The sequence below is a fragment of the Rhineura floridana genome, chromosome 10, assembly GCF_030035675.1.
Source record: "Rhineura floridana isolate rRhiFlo1 chromosome 10, rRhiFlo1.hap2, whole genome shotgun sequence".
In the NCBI taxonomy this organism is placed as follows: Eukaryota; Metazoa; Chordata; class Lepidosauria; order Squamata; family Rhineuridae; genus Rhineura; species Rhineura floridana.
Genome location: NC_084489.1, coordinates 13,473,724 through 13,501,118, shown reverse-complemented (window position 1 = coordinate 13,501,118; position 27,395 = coordinate 13,473,724). Strand labels below are relative to the sequence as shown.

Genomic DNA, 27,395 nt, shown 5'->3' with positions numbered 1-27,395 from the left:
AAGGTCACTGACGGCAGGGGTCTTCACGCGAAGGACCCTTTGGCTTCGTCACTGGGAAGCAGACCCTGCAGCTCGCTCAAACCTTGCCTCGGAACCCTACGTGGGAGGCAAATTATTCGGGGACACCGCCCTCGCGCATGTCTTGGAAACTAAGGAAAAGAAAAAGTCCATGCCATCCACCAGGAAAAGGGATGACGGCAGAGCCTTTCGTCGGTCATTCCATCCATATTTCCCGTCGCACTCCTTTCGGGGCTCACGTTCCTTTGGAAGACAGAAGGGCGCCCACTCCAGCCGTCCCTTCTGGAATAGACAGCGCAGCCAGCTTAAATCCCAACAACACCTTTCGGGTCGCTCCGGATTCACATCACAGTCACGTGGAAACAGAGGTCAGTTCTGACGCCTCTGCCTCGCTGGTGGGTGGCCGTCTCCAACAGTTTGCTCACCATTGGAAGGACTTGTCCTCCAATCAGTGGGTCCTGCACACTCTTCGATACGGCCTTCGCCTGGAATTTTCTTCCACCCCTCCGGCGAGATTCATTCCATCCCCTCTATCAACAAATCCACACAAGAGGGACAAAGTTTTGCGGTCAGTTTCCCATCTTCTGCACATGGCAGCCATCGAGAAAGTTCCTCCAGGAGAGAGGTTCCTGGGAAGTTACTCTCTGTTCTTCACCGTCGGGAAAAAAGACAGTTCGTCCAGGCCTGTGTTAGACCTCAAGAGTCTAAACTGCTTCATAAAATACCGCAAGTTTCATATGGACACCTTGCTTTCAATCAAGGAAGCACTGAGGATAGGGGACTTCCTCTCCTCTATCGACCTGAAGGAGGCATACCTTCACATACCAATCTTTCCCCCTCACAGAAGGTACCTCCGCTTTGCGGTGGGACAAGACCATTATCAATTCAAGGCCATGCCCTTTGGCCTGTCGTCCGCTCCCAGGGTATTCACAAAGATCGTGGTTGTCCTGGTGGCACACCTCAGGACTCTGGGGATTCATATATTTCCTTATCTGGACGATTTTCTGATCCGCTCACCATCATTGCACAAGGCACGGGAAGACCTCCATGTCACCCTGGCCTGTCTAAAGGACCATGGCTTCCTGATCAACGAAGCCAAAAGCCATCTCTTTCCGTCCAACCGCATTACACATTTGGGAGCGACTATAGACTCTCTACACGGCCTCCTCACTTTGTCCCAAGACAGAGTCAGCAAGATTCGACAAGTAACATTGGATATCCTATCATCCCCCTCGCCGGACCTGATGAAATTGGCAATGCTTCTCGGCTTGATGGTCTCCACGTTCCAAACGACGCCTTGGGCACGTCATCACTTCCGCACACTTAAGTGGGCACTTCTGCCCTTCCAATCCGACATAGCGTCCAGACATCACCGCAGGATAACTCTGTCACCACAGGTTCGACAGTCACTGTTTTGGTGGACCCACGAATTCAACCTAACGAGAGGCGTTCCCTTCCAGGATCCACCACACACCCTGATAACATCAGATGCCAGCTTATCAGGTTGGGGAGCCATATGCGACAGGCAGGTGGTTCAAGGCACATGGTCGCCTCAGGAATCCACTCTGCCGATCAATCTGCTCGAACTGCGTGCAGTTCGTCTGGCCCTCAGGCACTTCGCGACCTCCAGACAGTTCGGAGCGGTGCTGGTCAGAACAGACAATGTGTCGGCCAAATCTTATTTGAACTGTCAGGGGGGCACATGCTCCCTCCTTCTTCAGAAGGAAGCCTTTCTCCTCTTTCAGTGGGCAGAGAACAATGTCGACTCGATAGCGGCAGAATATCTCAAGGGGGAGGACAACAGCCAAGCAGACTGGCTCAGTCGGGAAAAGCAACTTCAAGGGGAATGGACTCTTCACCCAGAGGCCTTTCATCAGATAGTGAAATGCTTTGGCCACATTCATGTGGACCTCTTTGCCACTAGGCACAATCGACAGGTGAAGAGGTTCTTCTCCCGGTATGTGACACCAGGCGCGGAGGGAACAGATGCCTTAACTTCCCGGTGGCCTCCGGGCAGACTGTATGCGTTTCCTCCGATTGCAGTTATTCCCAGGGTGATCAAAAAGCTTCGGGCTGAGAGATCGGCAATTCTATTAGTGGCTCCATGGTGGCCACGGAGACCTTGGTTTCCAGCCCTTCTCGACCTGTCGGTGGAACCACCATGGCAGATTCCAGTGCAAAGGGACCTGCTCTCTCAGGGACAGCTCCGGCACCCGGATCCAGAGTGGTGGGCGCTTCATGTATGGAACTTGAACGGAGGAGACTCTTGAAAGAAGGCATCTCTCCCCAAGTGTTGGAAACTATGATGGCTTCTAGACGCCCTTCCACACTCAGAATTTATGACAGCACATGGAAGGCCTTCTCATCCTGGTCACAGCAGAAAGGAATTCTTCCTCGGAAGGCGGGGGTCAACCAGATCTTGTCTTTTCTACAAGACGGCTTATCTTTGGGTCTCAGACCAAATACCCTGAAGCGCCAAGTTTCGGCCTTGTCGGCAATCCTCTCCAGATCTCTGGATAATCCGATCGGATCTCACCCTTTCATCAAACGTTTCCTCAGGGGTGCGACGATAACAGCACCACCTACGGTGCACCGCTACCCAACTTGGGATTTACATAAGGTTTTGTCAGCCCTTCAAAGACCTCCATTTGAACCTCTGAGTCAGGTTTCCCTCCGTCTTCTCTCCTTTAAGGTCTTGTTTCTCGTGGCCATCACTTCGGCCCGTAGAGTGTCTGAGTTGAATGCCCTATCCGTCCATAAAAATTTTTGTATGTTTCATAAGGATAGAGTAGTCCTACGTACTGTTCCTTCCTTTCGTCCCAAAGTGTTGTCTACCTTCCATTGCCAGCAAGAGCTGGTATTACCGTCCTTTTGTCTGAATCCTGTCCACCCTTTAGAGAAAGCCTGGCACTCTCTTGATGTGCGAAGAGCGCTTAAAGTTTATATTTCCAAGACAAAGCCAATTCGGAAAACAGATAATTTGTTTGTCTCTTTCCACCCTACCTCCCTAGGGAATAAGGTATCCACGCCCACACTAGCCAGGTGGATTAAGGCATGCATATCATTAGCTTATGCCTCTCTAAGATTAGCTCATCCTACCGGAATAGTAGCTCACTCTACCAGAGCAGCGGCCACATCAGCGGCCTTTTCCCGTAATGCCCCTCTCGCAGAGATTTGTAGGGCAGCCACATGGTCCACTCCCAATACGTTCATTAAACATTATAAAATAGACTCCTATGCTTCATCGGAGGCAGCCTTTGGGAGGAGGGTGCTACAGCACGTCCTCAAGGATCATTCGTGACCACAGCCCAGCAGTATTCCCACCCTCCATGGGTCAGCTTTGGTATGTCCCATCTGATATCATCTTTCCATGCACAGGAGAAGAGACATTTGGTCTTACCGTAAAATCGGTCTTCTCTGTGCATGTCAAAGATGATATCAGGGCCACTCCCTATGAGGGCTGGGCTGCCTTTATAAGCACGGTTAGTCCTGGAGCAGAGAGTGTATGAGTACTGTTGTCTTGTCTTGTTTGTGGCGCCTATTGGCCTGATTTGGTGGGCTTGTCATTGTAAACTGAGCACGGAGCAGGCGCAGACCAGGAACGGAGCTACAGTAAAACGTCAGCAGTACTCTTTTGCCTTCAACCACTAGGTGGAGCTAGTTACCCATCTGATATCATCTTTGACATGCACAGAGAAGACTGATTTCACGGTAAGACCAAATGTCTCTTCTCTGGGCCCCGACTCAGAGGGAGGCCCAGAGGGTGGTGACAAGATCTAGGGCCTTCTCGGTGGTGGCCCCCGAATTGTGGAACAGTCTCCCTGTGGAGGTGCGCTTGGCACCGACGCTGTTTTCTTTTCAGCGCCAGTTTTCACCGAAGCATTTTAATTTAGTTTAATTTAAATTTATACAAATTGTTGTAATTGATTTTTGATTGTTTTTATGTCCTGTCGTATTGTATTATGATTTTACTGTACTTTGTTCACCGCCCAGAGAGCTATTGTTAGTCGGGCGGTTTATAAGCTTAATTAATAAATAATAAATAAATATTTTTCCCTCTCCTCCAGTCCTATCTTAAAGCAAGTAGGCAGGGCTTACTTAGGTATTACAGTTTTTATTCTGTAGGAAACTAATACTGATTTTTTTAAAACTAATACTGATTTTTCTGCAATGACCAACTGGTTTGATAATAAACTATTATATGGGCTGTATGTATTTATACATCTGCAGTGTGTGTGTGTGCGTGCGTGTATGGAGTGTTTCCAACAACCCTGTGAGGTAGGGTTGGAAACCAAAGCAGCTCACAACAAGAAATAAAGCCATTTAAAATCCAATAACCATAAAAACAAGTATAAACAGTTGCAAAACAGCGTAAAGTGGCATGATTTGGAATTTTGGGTTGTGTGAATGAAGTTGCTTATCACTTGAGGTTGCATTTCTGTCCGTGTTTGAGTAAGCGCCACTGAATACACTGGGACTTGCTTCTGAATAAATAAACCTAGGATTGCACTATAAATATCTTTACAGTTTGTGTAAATAATAAATATATTTGATAGTCATGCTTATATAAATATTTCTTCATTGATCATATTTTTGGTTTTTGGTTAGGAATCCTGACTGGTTGTGAGATGCTTAGTTTTCTGCCTTACTCATAGGAATCTTGTTGTGGTTGGTACGGTGTTGCATTTAAGAAATCATGATACAAAGTGGCCTGAATCAGTATAAGGCAGATTCCTTGGTTCCTAAAAGTGGAAAGAGACTCAAGGGCCACAGTGACTCCAACATTTATTTATGTATTTTTATTTACAACATTTATATACCGCTTTATTGTAAAAAATCTCAAAGTGGTTTACAGAAAGAATTAAAACAATAAAATTATTGGCAAAAGCGTTAAGGACAGATACTTAAAAACATACAAAATAATAAAATCAACAATGAGTTAAAAACAGATTTAAAAACACAATAGCTTCCACATGCCTGGAGAGGCTTGCCTCAAGAAAACTGATTTTAGCAGGTGCTGAAAAGAGGCGTCTGCCTAATGTCAATAGGCAAGGAGTTCAAAAGCGTAGGTGCTGCCACTTTACAGGACTGATTTCTTACAAGAGCAGAACAAGTACTGTACTATGTGGCACCCATAACATGGAAAGCACAGCTTGAACTTGGCCTGGTAGCAAATCAGCAACCAATGCAGATTTCAGAGCAGAGGTATTATGTGCTGATAGGATCTCCCTCATGTCAGCAATTGTGCTGCAGCATTCTGCATTAACTGTAGTCCCCAGGTCAGGTTGTGCTGCATGGGGATTTCTGTGACCTTGGCTGACTGGCTGCTAGGATTTTTTTAGTTTGGGTTTTTGGTTATGAATCCTGACTGGTTGTGAGATGCTGAGTTTTCTGCCTTACTCATAGGAATCTTGTTGTGGTTGGTATGGTATTACATTTAGGAAAGTGTTACTGCCTTTTGTGTTGTTCTTTTCCTATTTGCATTTCACTTATCTTTAACCTCACTCGGTTACAGCCATAGAAGCAACAGCAGCATATGCAAGGTAATTAACTCCCATTAGTGATAAGAGCAAGAATTTATAATTATTATTTTAATTAAAACAAGAGGCTTATGAGTACTTTGAAGAGGACCAGATATTTATTTTCTTTCTGAGGCCAGGACTGGGTCTTTCATGATGCCCGGTGGGGGGTAGGTGGGTGGGTGGAGCAGGAGAGTAGTCTATAAGACAGACATCCTGGCATTGGTATCTAATTAGCAAGGTATGTGTGGGGTTGTTGCACACTTCCAGGCCCAGATTCATTTTGAGTATGGAGGTGGAAACCGTGTAGATGTGGTTGATCAAAGGGAGGAGAAATTTTGAGTTAAGCAAAGCTCTGCTTTTATAAAACCTAAGAAACATACAGATACTTTGAATGTCTGAGTGCCTGCACCAGTGGAATACTGGAGGAACTTGTAAAACTTGCTGCAACAGTATTTAAAACTGAGTATGTGGTGTGAAAGACTCCTTTTCCTAACATTTTGGCTTCTTGTTTTTCTCCACCCACCACATCTCTGAAATATACCGTATATGTAAAGGTTAACCATACAAAAAAATGTAAATAAGTTTATTTCAGTCAATGACCAGCAAAGGTTAACCATACTGCTGCCCTGACTTACATTATGTTTGTTGCTATTTTGTGTTTTTATTATGTTTTTATATTGATTGTGTATTTTATTGTTTTTATTATATTTGTAAGCTGTGCTGAGCTCTGTTTTTAACAGCAGAAGGGCAGGATATAAATCCTGTTAATCAATCAATAAATATTCCATAGTGTTGGAAATTAGACTCTAGGCATTTAAGGCTGAAAATGTTGCTTTTAAAAAAAAGATTTCTCACATCTTTCCCCAGTTTTTGGTGGTAATTCCTAGGCACAAAAACAAAATAACTGGACAATCCAAATATTAATATGCAAATAATTTGCATAATATGCAAATTAGCCTGCCCGGATTTGTGGAACTGGAATATGGCAACCCTACGCACACAGCATTCACAGTAATGGGAGAAGTAGGTGAGCATGCATGCAGGCTTATTGAAGCCTGCATGGTCTGTATGGGGGGGATGCCTGGGAGCTCCCTCTCTACAATCTGCAGCAGGGTTGGGAGTCGATGCTGCTGTGGATCATGGAACGGGAGCGCTATCCTCCCACTCTAAGGAGGGGCCCTTCAGGGGGCCCTCGGCTAGGGCCCTACCTGGCTGCCCTCTGATGCTGGCACTGGCTTTGGGGCCACCACAAGTATTGTGCTTCTCCCTACCATCAGGGACTCAGCAGATTATTTAAATAGATTTGAGGAATCTTGAAATAAACAGGTTGAAAACATATCACCACACCACAAACATATTACACTAAAACAATTCCTATGTGTTGACTCAAACATGAAAAGTTGTGGAAACCTGGTTGTAGGCTATAGCTGAGTACTTCTACATCTAAACACCCTTCCCTGAGTGGTTGCAGTATAATGCCCAGCTCACGTTTCTGGTCTATGCCTCCTTTCAGTGACAGCTCCCCAAGGGATTCACCTCCATCTGATTAATGGTTATCTCTCTCTACACAGAAGAGTGCTTATGCATGTTCAAATATTTTCAAACATGATTTGAAATATATGTCCTTTTGAGAACAATAGATTTATAAAATAAAATGTAGGGTTGTGATTCACTCAAACATGCAAAATTGGTCCATCTAAACCATTTTGTTCTTGCATCTATTTGGAGTGAGGAACCTAGCACAATTTCCTGATAAGCCCTTTAAAATAATCAGTGTAACTTTTGATGGTACTCTGTAGAGTCCTCAGTGTTTATATCTCATTTTTCTCAAACTCCTTGATGTGCAAATGCAGCATAAATGCCTTGTAGCATAATACTGTCAGTGTCATCATCATTGGCGATCACTCGTGGCCAAGTAAGATTGTCTTCCAAGATAAGGTCTTTGCTTGGAAGACACCTGTGCGTGAATTTGTTTTATGTGGGGAGATTGGCACACAACAATCAACACACAATCTTGACAGAAAAAGGCTTTGATCCGATGGCATGGATACCATGATGATTGGAAGTCTTTTATTTGCTGCAGCCTTCATCCACCTTCACAGCCGTTGTAAAGTACACATTGTTATCTTCCGCCTGTTCTACCGTCATGTCAGTGTAGTGATATGTAGCCACTAATCCTGGGTGTTTTAAACCCCTGCACAGAAATAGGGCTGGGCAGACCATAGTCCATCAGTTTAAGGCAATATAAGGCAATTTGGATTATAATGGGATTGTATCCTAGATAAGTGTTTCATTTAAATAAAAGCCAATCTCTTTCAGATTCATTACTGTGTCATTTGGAATGTCTGTGGGCCCAATCCATAAGATATTTAGGATGGTGTACATGTGGTTAAATCTGCCTTAGTAGTGTATGCATATATCTTCAATTTATTGTATTATTTTTATTTCTAAGAAAAGAACATTCACAAGTATACATATTGACTTGATTACCAAGGTCTTAAAGTGACCAACATGTTGTTCAAGATGAATAAGAAACAGCAGATGTCTGCCAAGCTCTCAATAGCAGTCAAAGAACTAATGCTTAGTGAAACTTGTTAAAAGTTTGTATCTTAGACAGAACAGTAACAACATAAGAGAGCTTCGGCTATGGGGCGGTATACAAGATAGATAGATAGATAGACAGATAGACAGATAGACAGATAGACAGATAGACAGATAGACAGATAGATAGACAGATAGATAGACAGATAGATAGATAAGGCCTTAAGAAAGATTAGTGTGTATTTGAATATGTATGTGTATACATATATACATATATGGCTGTATATTCACTAATAGGCAAAAAACCTTGTGGTTTAAGAATGTATCTATAGCCCACAGCTATTTCTATCAAACTTTAAAAAGCAGGGAAATTGGGCAGGTATAGTGAATGCACCAGGGGAGCAGGAGACCTGAACTCCTCTCTGAGATATTGTACTGCCCTACAAATTGGTCAAAATGCAAACACCATTTGGGTTGGTCTTTCACAGTCCAATCCACTTCCTGTGTAGCTTGGAAGAATTTGGTAACATGTGGGGTATACTTGCAAGAAGGATCTTGGAATTGTCATTGATCACAAGCTGAATATGAGCCAATAGTGTGATTGGGCTGCAAAAAACGCAAATGCAATTTTAGGCTGCATTAACAGAAGTATAGTTTCCAAATCGCGTAATGTATTAGTTCCCCTCTATTCAGCACTGGTTAGGCCTCATCTTGAATACTGCATCCAGTTCTGGTCTCCACACTTCAAGAAGGATGCAGACAAACTGGAACATTCATTACATGCCACAGGGGGTTTGGAGCAAGTTTAAAGCAGACTTTTTGGAATCTATTTGTGGCACTATCCTGAAGAGCAGGTGTTTAACAAGCAACAATAAGAGTCCTATGATGACACACTGAACATTTAACAGACATAAATTTTATAATATTTATTGATAAATCACCTAGTATTTAAAGGAAAGGACTACTGCCGTAAAGTGGAAATCGCCGTAAGGCGGAACCCCATTGACTTAAATGGGGCACGTTGCACGAAAATGACGCGAAAATGACGCAAAATGCCACAAAAGCAGCTTTTAAAGAGGGCAGGAAAGACGCCGCATCAGTGGAACGCTGGGAAGCAAAGCGCCGGGAAGCGGGGCCCTACTGTAATTCTGTGTTCACTTTCACTTCAGGAGTAAGCTGCAATAAACTCAGTGGAACTTACTTCTGATTAAACATGGGTAGGACTGCACTGTAACTTCAGATTCCTAAATCTTTCTCCCCATCCCCTTTACTAGATTACTGGTACATTCTCCCACCTTCTCTCAAGATAGCAATTGTCACTTGTCTCAGCCCACAGGGGCCATACAAGTTCTGCTTCAGTCTTAGGGTTCCCCCCCCGCAAGCCTTTTCTCTCTTCATTACCTCTCTGTTGTTCTTTCACCTCTTCCTACATTCCCCTCAAAATGATACTGCAATCCTATCCCAACCCCACTTACCTGGGAGTAAGTTCCACTGAGCTCAGTGGGACTCACTTCTCACCCTGGGAGACCAGGATTCGAATCCCCACACAGACATGAAGCTCACTGGGTGACCTTGGGCCAGTCACTGCCTCTCAGCCTCAGAGGAAAGCAATGGTAAACCCCCTCTGAATACTGCTTACCATGAAAACCCTATTCATAGGGTCGCCATAAATCGGGATCAACTTGAAGGCAGTCCAACACAACAACATGAGCAGACACATAGACAAACTCCCCTCCTTTTCTCTGCCCCCCCAACTGTTTCTTCTAAGGGGCTGGAATCCTAATCCTTCTTACCTGGGACTAAGTCCCACTGAACTGAATCGGATTTACTTTAGGTTTGGGGTTAGAATTGTACTATGTAATCAAACTTAATTTTGTAAAAATTAATTGGGTGTTAGAACAAATTAAACCAGAACTGTCACTAGAAGCTAAAATGATGAAACTAAGGTTATCATACTTTGGACACATAATGAGAAGACATGTTTCACTAAAAAAGGCAATAATGCTGGGAAAAACAGAAGGGAGTAAAAAAAGAGGAAGGCCAAATAAGAGATGGATTGATTCCATAAAGGAAGTCACAGACCTGAACTTACAAGATCTGAACAGGGTGGTTCATGACAGATGCTGTTGGAGGTCGCTGACTTGAAGGCACATAACAACAACAACAAGCCCCATTGAATAAGTGAGATTTACTTCTGAGTAGACATTTTTAGAATTACAGTGTGAGTCCTCAGAATCTTTCCCCCTTCTCTCTCTTCTGCCCTTCTCTCAAAATAGCAGTTTTCACTTGACTGAGACCACAAGAGGCTTTAACTCCATTTAAATTTGTAAAACACACTCTTTTTTAAAGAAAAGAGTCAACAATTTAAACAGTTCACTCCTAGCTCTAGTTTGCTGACAAGTCTCTCTCACATTTTTAGGCACTCCACTTACCTGGGAGTAAGCCCCACTGAACTCAATGGGATTTAGTTCTGAGTAGACAATTTTCCTCCTTCCTTCCCTGAAGCTTATTGCTAGCACACACATGCTCCGCTCCACTTACCTGGGAGTAAGCCCCACTGACCTCAGTGAGATTTAATTCGGAGTAGACATTTTACCGCCTGCCTTCCCTTCAAGCTCACTGCTAGCACACAGAAGCACCGCTCCACTTACCTGGGAGTAAGCCCCACTGTACTCAATGGGACTTACTTCCGAGTAGACTTTTAAAAAATTGCAGAGTCCTTCAAAGCTCCCCCCCCTGATTTTTTGACTCTTTCCTTCCCTCAAGCTTGATTGAGCAAGTGGGGAAGGCAGGCAGTGGGAGAGAGCATGGGTGGGGGCAGGGTGATTGAGCCAATGGAAAGGGCAGGCAGGGGGAGAGAGCGGGGGTGGGAACACACACACACATACACCACCATCACTCACCTCCATTCTGCTGCTGCCTTCTCTGTCATCCTTGTCCTCTGGCTTTCTCCACCGTCCATTTTTTTCTCTCTCTCTCCTGACCTTCTGGCTCTCCATTTCCTCCCTCTGCTTCCTCACACAGAGCACGAGGGAAGAGCAACGCTCAGCAGTAGGCCAGTGTGAGTCACATGTCTGTTGCCCACCAATCACAGGAGCAGACTTCCCCTGCTTCCTCCAAGTAACTGGAAGGGGAGGGGGGGAGAGAGTGAAACGAAAGAACTCCTGCATGCGGTACGTTATCATCCACAGTAATGCATTTTTTATCTATTAATTAAAAATAAACCATGCCTTTTTTTTAATTTAAACCTACTACAGATGAAGTACTGTGTTTGGGGCAAGCTCAGGGATTTGATTAGAGATGCCTTACAGTCATCTCTGATTTTTAATGAATTTCAACAGATTATGAGAATTTCTCAAGAAAAAAGTCCAAACGGCTTCTAGTTTCTCTCTCTCCCGTTTTTCACTTTAACCTGTGGATTCTCCGTGGGGGTGGGGGGTTGTGCATCACCAAGAAAACTTCCAGAGTTGTAGAGCAAGTGATTCTGAATCCAATACTTATACAATACAATACAAGTATAAGACTTGTAAGTTTTTGTTTTGAATTGGGACTATACAAAGCACCAGAAAGGGGTGTGGGGAGTATTTTCATTTAACATGGTAGAACTCGAAAAATCCCTACTGACTATAGTATACAGCCACTCTCATGGCTGTATAATGTTGTGCAATGTATTACATATGTGTGACTGTGTATGTATGTAATGGACCAAAAACTGAAGCATTCATGCTCATGCTAATTACTTGTATTTGTAACTGCTTACAATAGCAATATATCAGCATTAGGAAATAAAGTGATATTAAGAGGTAATGGTTCTACCTTAAGGATAGTGTCCACTTTGGGGAGAGAGAAACTCCAGAAGCTTCAATGGAAAGTGGCTTTGGTGGCTTCAGTTCATTCTGCAAGGCCAGAGGTAGTCGTGCTGTCTTTCTATCAGTCACTCACCTTGTCCAGTCAGCTTCCTGCTAGATGGCTAATGGTGGGACTAGCTGGTGACAGGCCAGAATGAAATCTTCCCCATTCTCCTCTGTTACCAGCTAATATAAGGAGGAGGAGCCCAAGGAAAGATGCAGCTTGTTCATTGTCTTTCCCAATCCACTCCTGGTAGCCGCTTGTGACTATTATATGATAACATTGTTTCTTGTTTCATCAGATGATGTCTGGTTTTTGTTCTTATTCTCCTTCAACCTTCCTTAGATTGGCTGCCAAATGGAGCTGAAAAGGAATTTTATCTCACTCCCTGGATCAACTGTGATGTGTTTAGCCTTCCTCATGGCAAGCTTTTGAGGAGTTTGTCATTTTGGGCACTGATGGCTGACCGTTTAGTTAATGGCAAAACTGGTGCTTGTGGCATTGGGTCTGGATTATATTTTGGAATAAGAGAAGGCTTTGGAGGGATCAGTGAGGATTGTGCAACAGCCAGTTCTGTCCTGGCTCCCACCAACAGATTCAGACTCAGGACTCTCAGCTTGATTCTTGCCAATGGCTGTAATCCATAGGTTAGCACATGACTGGAACATAGATCAAATTAAAGTTCACACAGTGTTAAGATCACTGTAGGACACTCCTCGGCATGGTTACACAAGTGAAGACATGCTCCCTGAGTCCCCCTTAATGAAGGATGGGGCAGGCACGACTACATGCACAGAACTTGTCTCCTGGCTCAGGACTGGGGAAGCGAACAGGTACTCCTGTGAGTAGGCTGGTGAACGGGTTAAGTCTGTTCACAGCTACACAGCCTACAGCATGTCTGTGGCAATGAAGGTGGAGACTACTTAGCCGGATCATCCCTCGGCTCCACCCCTGGCATCCTCTCCTGTGCTGGAGGTGGATCAGCAACAGGAGGCTGATTGGGAAGTGAAACAACCACTGGTGATGGGGTAAGTGGGCAGACTGACAACTAAACTTCTTCATCCATGTCAGCTGACACCTCAGGGGAGGGGCTGTTGATGGGCAGATCACACAGCCCCTCCCCAGCATCCTCATCCATCACTCCCAAACCACTGGGCCCCTCCACTGGATCTCAGACCTCTTCCTCCTCAGACCAGTTTTGCCAAGAGTTCTCCATGGGGCTGATGATAAGTTCACTGCAGGGAGTGGTTCTCAGCCATTCCACCAGGTTGCAGGACTACAGAATCTATTCCCATAATGTGTAGCCAAGGTCATTTTCCCCAGGATTACCCAGAAGTCAATTTGGCCAGAACATCCAGTCATTGGCTTGCATGTATGCTAAACCATCGTTTGACCCTATGTCCGTGAATGAGCTTGAGTGACCCTCTCCTTCTCCCTTACATCCAGGTGGAGGACTTTGCCAGAGTGTGCTTGTTAATTTATTTAAACATTTTCCACTTACAAGGCTGCCAGAGCAGCTTACAATGATCAATAATGACGATTGTGTTTGTGCATCTCCCATTCTTCGGTTCCCTACCCAGTTCTGTTCACTGTAGTCACAGAACCCCCCCCCACACACACACACACACTGGAATACTTATCTTACCCACAACTTATATCAATAAGTTATTTACAGGTGCTAAAATGTGTGTGTATTTAATTTACTCACATAAGGTACAGGTATGAATGAACCAAGCAGTCCTTTGAACTATGTGTGTGTATATTAGGTATCAGTATGTGCCAAAAATATTCCCAGAGCCTGCTTTGTATGCCATTTGTAGAAGCACACAAAGTGGGCGTGCTTATTCCTTAGATATAGAGCAGAATGGTTGAAAATTAGCCTTTACAGAATTTTTTTTATTTTTTTAACTATTTTATTCTATATCTCAAATTTGTGTTTATTCTTCCTGGGTTTGTAAAGAAAGCAAAATCTGAAAATAATGCTAGCTATGGTCTTGGATTGTACAGCCGTGCAGCACAAAGTACTTTGGGGAATTTGTGCTTCTGTTCTTTCATAGGCTTCGAAAATGGCAGTGTTTCAAGCTTGTGAATGCTGTTGAGGGTAATGGTGCTATGATAATTACACTGTCCGCCATCTGTCTGCCTTTCTCCCTCAGCTGAGACAGGCTAGTTGTGCTCTCTTCAAAGGCTCTGTTTGAGACCTGTCAGTTGGCAAGACAGAAATGGGTGCAGAGCAATAGACTACGCCCCATTCTGAAGGGTCTCAGTATACATTTCCTTCATCAGTTATATACTTACTCCATTTCATCATTGACTATGTAATAACAAGACTAGACCGGTGCTTGGTGTTCTCGTTGACAGAATAGTCAAATCTTGCCTCTTTGTGGTACAGTGTCAAAAATAGTTCTTGAAGCATCATAACCAGCTCCTAAAAAGCAAGGTTTATTGTACAAGAGCAAGCCGATTGTGCTTTGGCAGGAACTTTGGAGGGTTCATGAAATTTTATGCAAAGAACAATAAGCATTTTTCCCCAAGAGGAGCTAACATTAAACCTCTCAAGCCAAGCAATTTATTCAGTATCAGCGGCCTCATTTGGGGTTTATTGTGGTGCAGAGAACTTACACATATCTTATTTGCACATACTGATTTGAATATAATTGCCATAATGTTGCATTCCTGAACATCAGGAAAAATGTCCTAACTGTTAGAGGGGTATGACCTGGGCCTCTAGTGACAAAGATGGATCCAGGAGTACCCTCGGACTACAAACCTGCTCTTTCAGAGGGAGTACAACCTCTGAAAGTAGGCAATTGACTAAGGGGTCATCCACACGGTGATTTACTGTGGGTCTGGTGCTACTTGCATCCCCTTTTAATTCGCATGGTTCACATGACGTTACAGGCAAGCAGAAGCTATCACTCAGTTTTCCCCTTTAAATCCATATTAATACAATCCGCTGATAATGCCAAAAGGGAAGGAAAAACTGTCTCAGCTGCGCTTCGCTTCTCCTTGTATTCACTTTGCTTCAATGTTTAGTGAGTGGTTGAATTGTCACTTTCAGCTGTTCCCCTTTCTCTGCCAACTGTAACTCTCCCATTAAGTCCATTTTGTTTCTGGCAGCTTAACCAGCAACTTCCGACTGACTGTTCTGTCCTCCCCCATACAAGTTTGCTGCAGCCCTCCTTTCTCCCCCAGTAATCTCCCTTCCTTCACTCCTTGTAACAATAGGCTCCGTTTCCACTGTATCTAATCAGAATTGCCATTGTATTTGCCAGGGGAGGCGTGTCCCCACTTTCCCAGGTGCAGAATCCCCCTTTCTCCTCAACCTTTTCCCCAGGATGCTTTCATTCTACCTGCTGCCTGCAAAAGCTGCTGCAGCCTCTACCTGCTTTGCCTTTCACTCATTCCCCCCCATCCGCCTTTCACTTACGCTTGGTCAGTGAAGAATGGGAGGGGGGGGTCTAGTCAGTTTTATTGTTTCTTGTCGATTGCACGATGAGGCACTCTTCCTGCTTCAGCCTTGAAGCTCAAACAGTCATGGGGAATGCTACTGAGGGAATTGTTGCCTTCTATTGATACTCCAGAGGGAGTAAACATGTAAAATTGAGGGCGGGGCCACAAGGAAACAGCCACACTAATCCTTCCCCGAGGAATGCCTACTTGCATGAATGGAGAATAGCAGATTGGAAGCTACCATTGAGCAAGAAGTGTGGACCTTGAAAATCTATTACGATGGTAAAAGCAGCGTCTTTAGTACACAGTTAGGGTCCTGTGTGAATAAGCCCTCAGAGGATTGGGTTAGTATGGATTTACAGGAGGAAAACTGTGTGATAGCTTCTGTTTGCCAGTAACATCATGTGAACCAAGTGAATTAAAAGGGGATGCAAGTAGCACCAGACCCACAGTAAATTGCCATGTGGATAAGCCCTAATTATCCAAACTTGGGAGCCACCAATCCACAGCACCTCTGTCTTGCTAGGATTCAGACTTAGTTTACTGCAGATTAGAATTATCACATTTTCAGGTTTTACCTGTCAAGTATTTTTTTTCCTAAATGGAACATCCTGTACAGGTACTTAAATTAAAATGAAACACAAAGCTACATTTCATTCCTTACAATAGTATAAAGAAGAAAAATGTAACTACAGTTTGAACTTCAGATGAGGAGTATTATCTGGAGACTAGTAGGTAATTTTCACTTCCATATTCTGATTTTCTATAGTGTATACATAACAATAAAAATATGCATCTACATCTGGGCTCCTACTGGGAGGAAGGGTGGGATATAAATCAAATAAATAGGCAGTCTCACTTGGTATGTGCTATATCTCATGAGCATGGCCAAATTCTCCTCTTTCTAAAGGCTCTGCTGTGAACGTAATAATATACAGTGCTTTTTTTTTTATGATGTGCTGCTACTCCTATCTTGATAAAAGGTCTGTGGGTGCCAGCACAAAATGGTTGCCATGGGAAGCCAAAAAATGTGCCAGTATTCTGTACTGGAGAGTACCTACACACACACAAAAAAAATTAAATTGTTTTAAATATTTAAATTGTGTTTTAAATTGTTTTTAAAAGATGTGTTTTAAATTTGTATATGTGTTTTTAATGTTTTTAGGTACTGTAAACCGCCAAGAGAGCTTTGGCTATGGGGCATCATATAAATACAATCAATCAATCAATCAATCAATCAATCAATAAAATAGAAATGTATTATCAGTAATGCTTTTTTGTTATACATATACCATAAGCTGTATGAGATGTATCTTTGTAAAAAAAACTTTTTTCCTTTCCTTTTTTCCTTTTTTAATATTTCTTTGTAATTTTTCCTTAATAAAGATATTTTTAAAAAAAAATAATAAAAATATACATGATCACCATGCTGAGCAGGGAATCCTACAATACTCTGCTTAAGCATTAAACATGAAACTACATATCCTTATAGTATTAATTTTAACAGAAGTCTTAAATTGAAATGTAAGATAAGAAAGACAAAAGTCCAACAATGGGAGTGCAGTTCTTGAATCTGTTGGGTTGGCACTCCACCTGTATGCAACTATTAGATTGCTCACCCACTAGTAGTTCCAGTGAAATGCATCCTTACATTATCAGGTTAGGATCTAAAGAGCTACTTAGGCTCACGCAAGAGGTTTGCACTAGTCCAATGGAATTTCTGACTTAATAAAACTTTTTTTAAAAAAGAAAGAGATTCTAGCTATTTCAAGGAAGGTATGTAGGTTTATTGTTTGCAGGAATATGCAAATCAGAAAGGGAAATGAGTCAAATGCTTAAAGAGGCAAACATTTGGGAAGTCTCATCAAGTGGCATTAATCACAGGGAGAGGGAAAGAGCAAAATAGCAATAATGTTCACTGTCATTCCATTCTAACTGATGACCCTGTGTTTCTTCCTAAAATATCCTGTCTTTCTACAAATGTTCTGCCAGCCACAAATGCACATGAACATAAAGACATGCCAGATTGTAGAGAGACAGGACATATCAGGCTGTTGACCCTAACACAATATAATGTTTAACTACTGCATCAATAACATCTGTGTTCAACTCCAAAAACTGCAGCTAAGTAATAATAATAATAATAATAATAATAATAATAATAATAGTATTTTATTTATTGGTCGCCTATCTGTCCAGGTTAGTGGACACTCTAGGCGACTTACAATAACAAAAAGCTATACATAATATACATATACAAAAACAAACCATAGTCCTAAACAATTTAAAACCAATTTCCAATTAAAACATCATAAAATTAATCCTCCTTAATCCCACAAAAAAAAAAAAGCAGCACACAAAAAACAAACAAACACCCAGGCCACCCCAGCCAGCCAGCTTATGTATCCCTCCAAAGAGGGACAGGTGGTAGAACACTTTGTACCGTGTTCACAAGCGTCACTTACTCGTTGTTTTACATTTGTGTGACAAATAGACCTCCCAGATGATGGAAGTCTTTCAACAGATTATGTCTTATTCCAAAACATCACATCTTTATAATGGACATCTTTTTTCTTGATCTGATAACCACACTGCTGGTAGACCCTTTCCCATCTCTTATACAGGCTTTAATAGAGTTACTGGTGAGCTCTGCAAAACCTGGATGTTTGGATTGGATTTGGGAATCTGATTTTCATAGATGCATTTGGGACAGATCTGATGCTGATGTGAATGCAGTCACAGCCTGAAGCAGGGTCTTGGACCCCTCCACCTTTGGGTCATTCTGTAAATATAGCAGAATTCAGAGCTCAAAAATCTGCTCCAGCGTTGTACGGAAACTTCTCAGCTATTTTCATGGCCTCTGTTAAGTGTGTGATGCTTGCATTTGCCAGGGGGTGGGTGGGTGGGGGCAGATGTTTTTTTTTGATGAAGTCAGATAAGCAATAAGGTTTGGCACTAGCTGTGCTAATCAATGCGGCTTTTATTCAGATCTGCATTACATTAAGACCCTGGCAGGGAGGGGGGCTCAGGTGAGCTGATCCAGTTGCCCTCTCTAGGCCTTCACAGAGTCTATACCATTGATATGTGTTGGTTGATGTCTCCTGTCTTTGTGCCTCTGTCTCTGTGCTATGTCTTTATAACTATCAAGCAGTGAGTAAGTCAGCTGTCCAGCACACTGGCCACAACTGGTGCTAGGTCAGTTGACCTCCCTTTGACTTCATATGAGGACTCTTACTTCAAGGTACAAGCATACTTACTGGATGAGTCATACTCCACATCAAAGGATCCCTGTCTCATCTTCTCTAGTCTTGTGGCAAGTGACATAATAGAGAAAGGACATGTGACCTCCTGTGGGAGAGTTCACAACTCATAGTCTAAAGCTAACTAATACACAGCTCTACCTCTGTGTATTCTCTGACTACCAAAAGGGGCTACAAATGGGGCATTAAAGGGATAGATTAATGCATTTCACATATTTACAGACAACGTGATGTCTTTTTATGCTTTCCATACCTTTCCTTTCCACCAGGTTTCCCTAAGAAATGGCAATGGCCTCATTGTCACAGTCCAGGACATAGAGGCCCAATTCAAAGGTGATCAAGAGTTCAGATTAATTTTTGGACCAGATCCTGACCTGTTTAGGAGGTATCCAGAAAAATAATCCATGTTTGTCTGGATTATTTCCAGAATAGGCTCAGCAAGGTTTGACTGTATTAGGGTTCTATATTCTAGTGGTACTGTCCTTTATTAACAGTTTAAAAAAAATCTAGTTCTCTATATAGCTAATCAGACAAGATGCAAATATGTAGACCCAGACTGTAGCTAAGAGAAAAGAGCAAGCCATTTTCTTCTTTTGATCAACATCCATTTCCCCTATATAATTATTATGCAACAACACGAAGAAGACACCAAAGCATAACCAACTTTAAAAAAAATGATTTCCCACATTAGACCATGTTAAATATGACATCTTATCTTTTGGTGTATTGAATCAGTTTAAACACCCTTGATCAACACTCAGCCACAAACAGGGATTTTTGTGTCAGAAGCATCATTGCTGTGTTGGTTTTGTGAAACATCCTTCAACAAAGTCCATAAGTATTTGCCCAGTGGTTCCTGCCACATTAAGACAATTACCTGTGGTTGAGCTAATTTCAGAATACATTTATGCTTTCATCCCACAGAGTTAAAAATCTTCAAGTGCACAATAGAGCTGAAACAGTGGGAGGCCATAACATCCCCACAACGTTAGGTTAAGGAAGAAAAAGAATAATGCAGAAAGAAAGTGGGCACACTATAATCTCTTTTACAGGAATGTAAATCATGAACAGAGACAGCATGAGCTATATTAAGTGCATTCCAAATTTTAAAAAAATTAAATTCCATTAACAGTCTTCATTATCGCTGGTTATCATTTTTTATCATCACATTTTTGTTAACCCTCTGTTTCTTCTCTGTACCATCATAATCTCTCTGAAACTTCCTCTGTCAGCCCACCTGCCTTTTCTCTCTCCACTCTGCCATAGGTCTGAACACCCATGTTTGCCTGAGTGGCATGGAGTACATTTGCTCTAGAGGATGACTCTTCTTTCTGGACGAGTCAGGCAGGGCCTTGTTTTATTGCCCCCTTGTTAGGAGTAGTTCAGTGCTAAAGTGGCTCCCAGCAGTCTAAGCAATTCCTGCCACTCTTCCTGTGAAGCGGGTTAACTACTCAGACTATTTCCCTGCCCTGTCTTCCCACTCCTCTCAGCAGAGAAGAGTGGGAGTGGCATGCTCTGGCTAATTGCTAGGCATCCTTCTCTGACCTTGATAATGGTACTTTGGTCTTTTAGCCCGTGGCTCATTACATCTAGTGCATACCGCAGATCAGAAAAGGTACCGCCAGGGCCAAGAAGATGCCAGCATGGTTAACGAGCAAAGTCAAGGAAGCTCTTAGAGGCAAAAAGTCTTCCTTCAAAAAATGGAAGTCTTGTCCAAATGAAGAAAATAAAAAAGAACACAAACTCTGGCAAAAGAAATGCAAGAAGACAATAAGGGATGCTAAAAAAGAATTTGAGGAGCACATTGGTAAGAACATAAAAACCAACAACAAAAAATTCTATAAATACATTCAAAGCAGGAGACCATCTAGGGAGACAATTGGACCCTTGGATGATAAGGGAGTCAAAGGTGTACTAAAGAACAATAAGGAGATTGCAGAGAAGCTAAATGAATTCTTTGCATCTGTCTTCACAGTGGAAGATATAGGGCAGATCCCTGAACCTGAACTAACATTTGCAGGAAGGGATTCTGAGGAACTGAGACAAATAGTGGTAACGAGAGAGGAAGTTCTAAGCTTAATGGACAATATAAAAACTGACAAATCACCGGGCCCGGATGGCATCCACCCGAGAATTCTCAAAGAACTCAAATGTGAAATTGCTGATCTGCTAACTCAAATATGTAACTTGTCCCTTGGGTCCTCCTCCGTGCCTGAGGACTGGAAAGTGGCAAATGTAACGCCAATCTTCAAAAAGGGATCCAGAGGGGATCCCGGAAATTACAGGCCAGTTAGCTTAACTTCTGTCCCTGGAAAACTGGTAGAAAGTATTATTAAAGCTAGATTAACTAAGCACATAGAAGAACAAGCCTTGCTGAAGCAGAGCCAGCATGGCTTCTGCAAGGGAAAGTCCTGTCTCAGTAACCTATTAGAATTCTTTGAGAGTGTCAACAAGCATATAGATAGAGGTGATCCAGTGGACATAGTGTACTTAGACTTTCAAAAAGCGTTTGACAAGGTACCTCACCAAAGGCTTCTGAGGAAGCTTAGCAGTCATGGAATAAGAGGAGAGGTCCTCTTGTGGATAAGGAATTGGTTAAGAAGCAGAAAGCAGAGAGTAGGAATAAACGGACAGTTCTCCCAATGGAGGGCTGTAGAAAGTGGAGTCCCTCAAGGATCGGTATTGGGACCTGTACTTTTCAACTTGTTCATTAATGACCTAGAATTAGGAGTGAGCAGTGAAGTGGCCAAGTTTGCTGACGACACTAAATTGTTCAGGGTTGTTAAAACAAAAAGGGATTGCGAAGAGCTCCAAAAAGACCTCTCCAAACTGAGTGAATGGGCAGAAAAATGGCAAATGCAATTCAATATAAACAAGTGTAAAATTATGCATATTGGAGCAAAAAAACTTAATTTCACATATACGCTCATGGGGTCTGAACTGGTGGTGACCGACCAGGAGAGAGACCTCGGGGTTGTAGTGGACAGCACGATGAAAATGTCGACCCAGTGTGCGGCAGCTGTGAAAAAGGCAAATTCCATGCTAGCAATAATTAGGAAAGGTATTGAAAATAAAACAGCTGATATAATGCCGTTGTATAAATCTATGGTGCGGCCGCATTTGGAATACTGTGTACAATTCTGGTCGCCTCATCTCAAAAAGGATATTATAGAGTTGGAAAAGGTTCAGAAGAGGGCAACCAGAATGATCAAGGGGATGGAGCGACTCCCTTACGAGGAAAGGTTGCAGCATTTGGGGCTTTTTAGTTTAGAGAAAAGGCGGGTCAGAGGAGACATGATAGAAGTGTATAAAATTATGCATGGCATTGAGAAAGTGGATAGAGAAAAGTTCTTCTCCCTCTCTCATAATACTAGAACTCGTGGACATTCAAAGAAGCTGAATGTTGGAAGATTCAGGAAAGACAAAAGGAAGTACTTCTTTACTCAGCGCATAGTTAAACTATGGAATTTGCTCCCACAAGATGCAGTAATGGCCACCAGCTTGGACGGCTTTAAAAGAAGATTAGACCAATTCATGGAGGACAGGGCTATCAATGGCTACTAGCCGTGATGGCTGTGCTGTGCCACCCTAGTCAGAGGCAGCATGCTTCTGAAAACCAGTTGCCGGAAGCCTCAGGAGGGGAGACTGTTCTTGCACTCAGGTCCTGCTTGCGGGCTTCCCCCAGGCACCTGGTTGGCCACTGTGAGAACAGGATGCTGGACTAGATGGGCCACTGGCCTGATCCAGCAGGCTCTTCTTATGTTCTTATGTTCTTGCTGCAAGAGAGTAGAGCTGTGTTTGACAGCAACTGAAAGCCATTGTTTCTTGCAGCAGCCATTCCTTGTTGTGGGAGACTTTCAAGACCCCATTCTTCCCCACTCTTCTTCTGTGGTGGCCGTTTTGTGTTGCTCCGTATACTTGCTGGTTACAAAAAACACAAGAGCTCCCCCTGTTGGTGTTGCAAGGGGTTATAAGAGATGTGCATCTGTCAGACTATGCTGCCTCCCTTGTTTCTAATACAGACAATGTTACAGAGTCTGTGAATTTAATACCACAAGATGTGGTTTCTCCCTCACCCAACTTGGCTAGTGGGAGGGAGAGTGATCACCCTAGAAGTGAGGAGTTTGTGGAATTTCCCACTGAGTCGTGTGATTGGTGATGAATGGATCCTCTTATTCTTTCTCAAGGCTTGTGCCTTTTCTATCATGTATTTTTTGTGTTGGTGTTTTATTCTGTAGTTCCTTCTCTCCCCTTTTGGTGTTACTACAGTTTTTGTTATACTAGGGATAGTTTGTTACCTCAGTACATTACTCCTTCCTTTGCCCTGTGTATTTTTGCACCCTATGTGTGTTTGCATGGGTGTCATTTTTATTCCCTTCACTCTGTTTTCCCCTTTTGGTCTGGAGGGTGAAATGTCAAGTCCCAAGGGATATTAGGCCTTCATTGGAGTTCCCTGGAAGCAGCTCTTACTTTGGTTCATGAAGGGCATGGAACTTGGTAGGTCCCACAATACACATCAAGTGGGACTGCCATTTTATTTGAGCTGACCTCTGTGGGATTGCTTTTTCTATTTGGTCATTGTGTTGATCTGTTTATCAAGTGTTTGACCATATCAGATCCCTAGGAGATTGCTTGATTGCTGCCTTCCTCCCTGCATCTTTCACCAGTGAGGCTTTGAATTTCAGCTTTCTATAGTCCCCGCCAACATCCTCGGGCTTGAAACTTGCTGGGGGATTGAGCAGCATACTGACAGCGTCGTGTATGTCCGGCTGCTCCCCATCCTTGGCTGGGCAGGGAGAGCCATGCCTTGGCTTTTATGGCTTTACTTGTTGCTTCTGCCACCTCTGGCTGCCCACAATAGTCGTCCATAAGGGGACTGGTCAGACCCACTCAATCTGCAGGTGGGGAGAGTAACGCTTTTTCCTATGTTAGTATACCCCTGCTTTTTATAAGAGGTTAAGAATTCCCTAATAGTACACACAGGAAGGGAAGGTCCTCTTCACAGCAAGTTCATATAGGAAAGAGTATAAATGTAAGGCACATTCTGGGAACTACAGAGAAAGAGATCCCACAGATCTCCCTCAGGTAGCAGTTCTCTGGGGTCTCCTTCCTCCCCCTATTTCAGGAGTTCTGCTCCTGTCATTGTGGAACCGACTTAAGACACAAGCTAAGGGGGCAGATGGTGCTGATAATGTTTTCACCTTCAATAGTTCCCTGAAGGGCAGAAGGAACACTCCCTGACCCTTATATTAACCCTATGAACCTGCTGGAGAGGAGGGTGAACTTTCTGAGGAAGAAGTGCTGGTGGATCAGCCTCAACCAAGGTGGTTTCCTTTCTGAGGTTTTTCAGTCTTACTGGCAGAAGCACAAAGTGCCTTGTAGCTTCCTGGGACAGATCTTCTGTGTGTAAGAGACATACAGGTAAGGGCCTTTATGCATCTAAAGTCACATTAGGGGGAGATTCCACAGTCCTCCTTCAAGCGGTCATTCTTTGGAATTTCCTCCTTTAAACTCCTCCAGCAGTTTTTCTCCAGTGTATATGGAACCAGCCAGTAAGAAGTATGAGGCTCCCTCTGCTACGAGTTTTCGGGGGAGAAACTGGAACCTGCACCTGAAATTTTCCACTTCCTTCTTATGGCTAGGCAGATTTTACAGTAAATTAAGAAACAGCCTGTAGATCCTGAACCATCATGCCAATCACTGGCTGCAGGTACGAAAAATATTTCCTTCTGCTCCTGCTAAACCTCTTACAGTGGATGTTTGTTTTTTCCACAACTCTTCATTGCTGTTTGTAAGGTTGAAAGGGCTCTTTCCTTGTATTTTTGAATTGGTTTCCTTCTGCTTCTTATTCTTCCATCTGGATGATGGGTCCAGTTAGCCAGAGTTTGTCAGCTATACTTCTCAAGCTTTTGGGAGATTGTGTTAATCACTCACATGCATAGAGCTAGAACCCACTATAGGTGGCAAAGTTTTCCCTATGTTTCAGCCTTGACATGCTAGGGGTCTAGGTCAATGCATGGCGCTGTGGATATATGTAGTGTACTCACTGTTGAGGGGTCATATATCATATCAGTTTGTGGTTATCTGAAGATCCAGTGTGTCCCCTTTTGTGTGGAAGAGTTTCAAGGTGATTCCTCAAACCTTGTCAACCTTCAGTTTATCTGGGTCAGTTCCCTTCTTCTCTCCTCCCTCAGAAACTTGAGGGGTGAGATGTCATGTGAGGAACTTTAATCTGTTTCATATTTGTTCTGTGGAGAGGTTAGGGTGTTTTTTTCCTCCTCGGACCTAACAGGGAGGTGAGTGTTTTGGGCACAGCCATGGGAGTAGGCCTCTAGCTGAAGGGTTTTCCCACCCCACCCCCGGGTTCTGGAAGATCAGTATCAATTTGTTTCCCTTTAGAGAGCTGACCCTCATACCCCATAAGAGTCAGGGGAGCATTTCCAAGACAACAGCAAAAAAGCTGGTTGGTCTAGACTAAGAAACACAGTTGACAAGTAAGTAAGTAAATAAATAAACAGGAATCCCTTAGGAGTTCTTTTCTTGAAGATTCAAATGGGGGTTGTTTCCAGGGAAAGGCCCTGTAATACATTTATGTGGAAGTTTTTACAGGACCAGTTGGCTCTTCTAAACATCTGCAGTTTGAAATAATTTAGATATTTACCTCATGAGTCCATGAGGAGCTTGAGTGCTTCCCCTAGAGGTTGGTGGTCATCAGTCACCCTGGTGAATGGAACAGAATGATGGCCTTGTCCATTTTTTTCTCGTTTCATAAGGTAGCCATTGTAAGAGCATACTTGTCTCTTTTTTATCAGGTTTTCATTTCATTGGTTAACGTGCTCCTGGAATCCACAGCTCCAGTAGAGCTCACTTTCTGTACAATTTGTGTAGTTATAGCTTGCACATGATGGTATGTGCAAGTTTAAATGCTATTGTTGACAATTCAATATTAAATGAAGTGTATGCTTTAAATATAAAATCAGTTTATTTATTCCTTTCTCTGACAGATAATCCCTTTTTGAAAATGTGTTTAATAGAGTCAAGCATGGGTATAATCGTCCAGGGATGCAGGGGGTCACAGACCCATTACTTTTTTGGGAACAGGGTCCCAGCCACGTCCCTATATATGAGCCAATCAGCATGAAAAAGCAGCATGTTAGCCACTGAGAGGAGTCTTTCCTTTCATGCTGATTGGAGCCAATCAGAATGAAAGGAGGAGAATCAGCTACTGAGAAGACTCTAATCAATAGCTAACACATAGCCTTCCCTTTCATGCTGATTAGCTCCTAGGATGTCTGTATAGTGGAGTGTGGACTTATGAGACGACAGGGAAAGCAGAGGAGATGAGGGAAAGTGGGAAAGGGGGTGTGGCTGTGATGGGCGTGGTGTGACTATCATGAAGGGATCCTGCACTTCTGAATTTGCCACTGCATTACTGGAATCAAGGAGAAGATGCTTCTTTTTATATGGTTTAATTGAAAGGGAAAGTAGCCCTAAGCCTTTTAGTAGTCTTTTATGCCGACCCAGTGTGCGGCAGCTGTGAAAAAGGCAAATTCCATGCTAGGGATAATTAGGAAAGGTATTGAAAATAAAACAGCCGATATCATAATGCCGTTGTATAAATCTATGGTGTGGCCGCATTTGGAATACTGTGTACAGTTCTGGTCACCTCATCTCAAAAAGGATATTATAGAGTTGGAAAAGGTTCAGAAGAGGGCAACCAGAATGATCAAGGGGATGGAGCGACTCCCTTACGAGGAAAGGTTGCAGCATTTGGGGCTTTTTAGTTTAGAGAAAAGGCGGGTCAGAGGAGACATGATAGAAGTGTATAAAATTATGCATGGCATTGAGAAAGTGAATAGAAAAAAGTTCTTCTCCCTCTCTCATAATACTAGAACTCGTGGACATTCAAAGAAGCTGAATGTTAGAAGATTCAGGAAAGACAAAAGGAAGTACTTCTTTACTCAGCGCATAGTTAAACTATGGAATTTGCTCCCACAAGATGCAGTAATGGCCACCAGCTTGGACGGCTTTAAAAGAAGATTAGACCAATTCATGGAGGACAGGGCTATCAATGGCTACTAGCCGTGATGGCTGTGCTGTGCCACCCTAGTCAGAGGCAGCATGCTTCTGAAAACCAGTTGCCGGAAGCCTCAGGAGGGGAGAGTGTTCTTGCACTCGGGTCCTGCTTGCGGGCTTCCCCCAGGCACCTGATTGGCCACTGTGAGAACAGGATGCTGGACTAGATGGGCCACTGGCCTGATCCAGCAGGCTCTTCTTATGTTCTTATGTTCTTATGTCCCTTTAAACAATAATTTATCATGGGGCTGGCTGGCACTGCATGGGTTCCCGTGACATGGCAACTTTCTGCCAACACCTAGGTTAGAGAAGCTTCTTTCTCAGAGTTTTGGCTACTGTCAAATCATTCTGGAGTACAGCTGCCTAACTTTACTGGTGTTCATTAGGCTTGTTCCTTTGTCTAGCTGGAAAAGCTATTTTCCTGGAGTTTTGCCTAAAGACAAATCATTCTGGAGTATAATTAGCTAACTTTACTGGTTTCCATTAGGCATGTTCCTTCTCATCTGATGGCAAGATTTGTCCTGGAGTCTCAGGTGACATAACCTAATGGGGTCAGGCTCCAAACTGGTCTCATGGTTTTCTCCCGGTCTTTTTAGCAGCTTCCTCTTCCATTTTTAATCCGATTCCAGCAAAGATGAGGATTCTGGCGTCTATTTCAGACTCTGCATGGAGGGGG

General features: G+C 43.2%; 1 protein-coding gene across 4 annotated transcripts in view; it reads left to right on the top strand.

Annotated features, from left to right (window-relative positions):
* BBS9 (Bardet-Biedl syndrome 9) overlaps positions 1–27,395 on the top strand; it is a 461,803-nt gene that overhangs the window by 392,020 nt on the left and 42,388 nt on the right. The gene's annotated exons all lie outside the window — the stretch shown is intronic.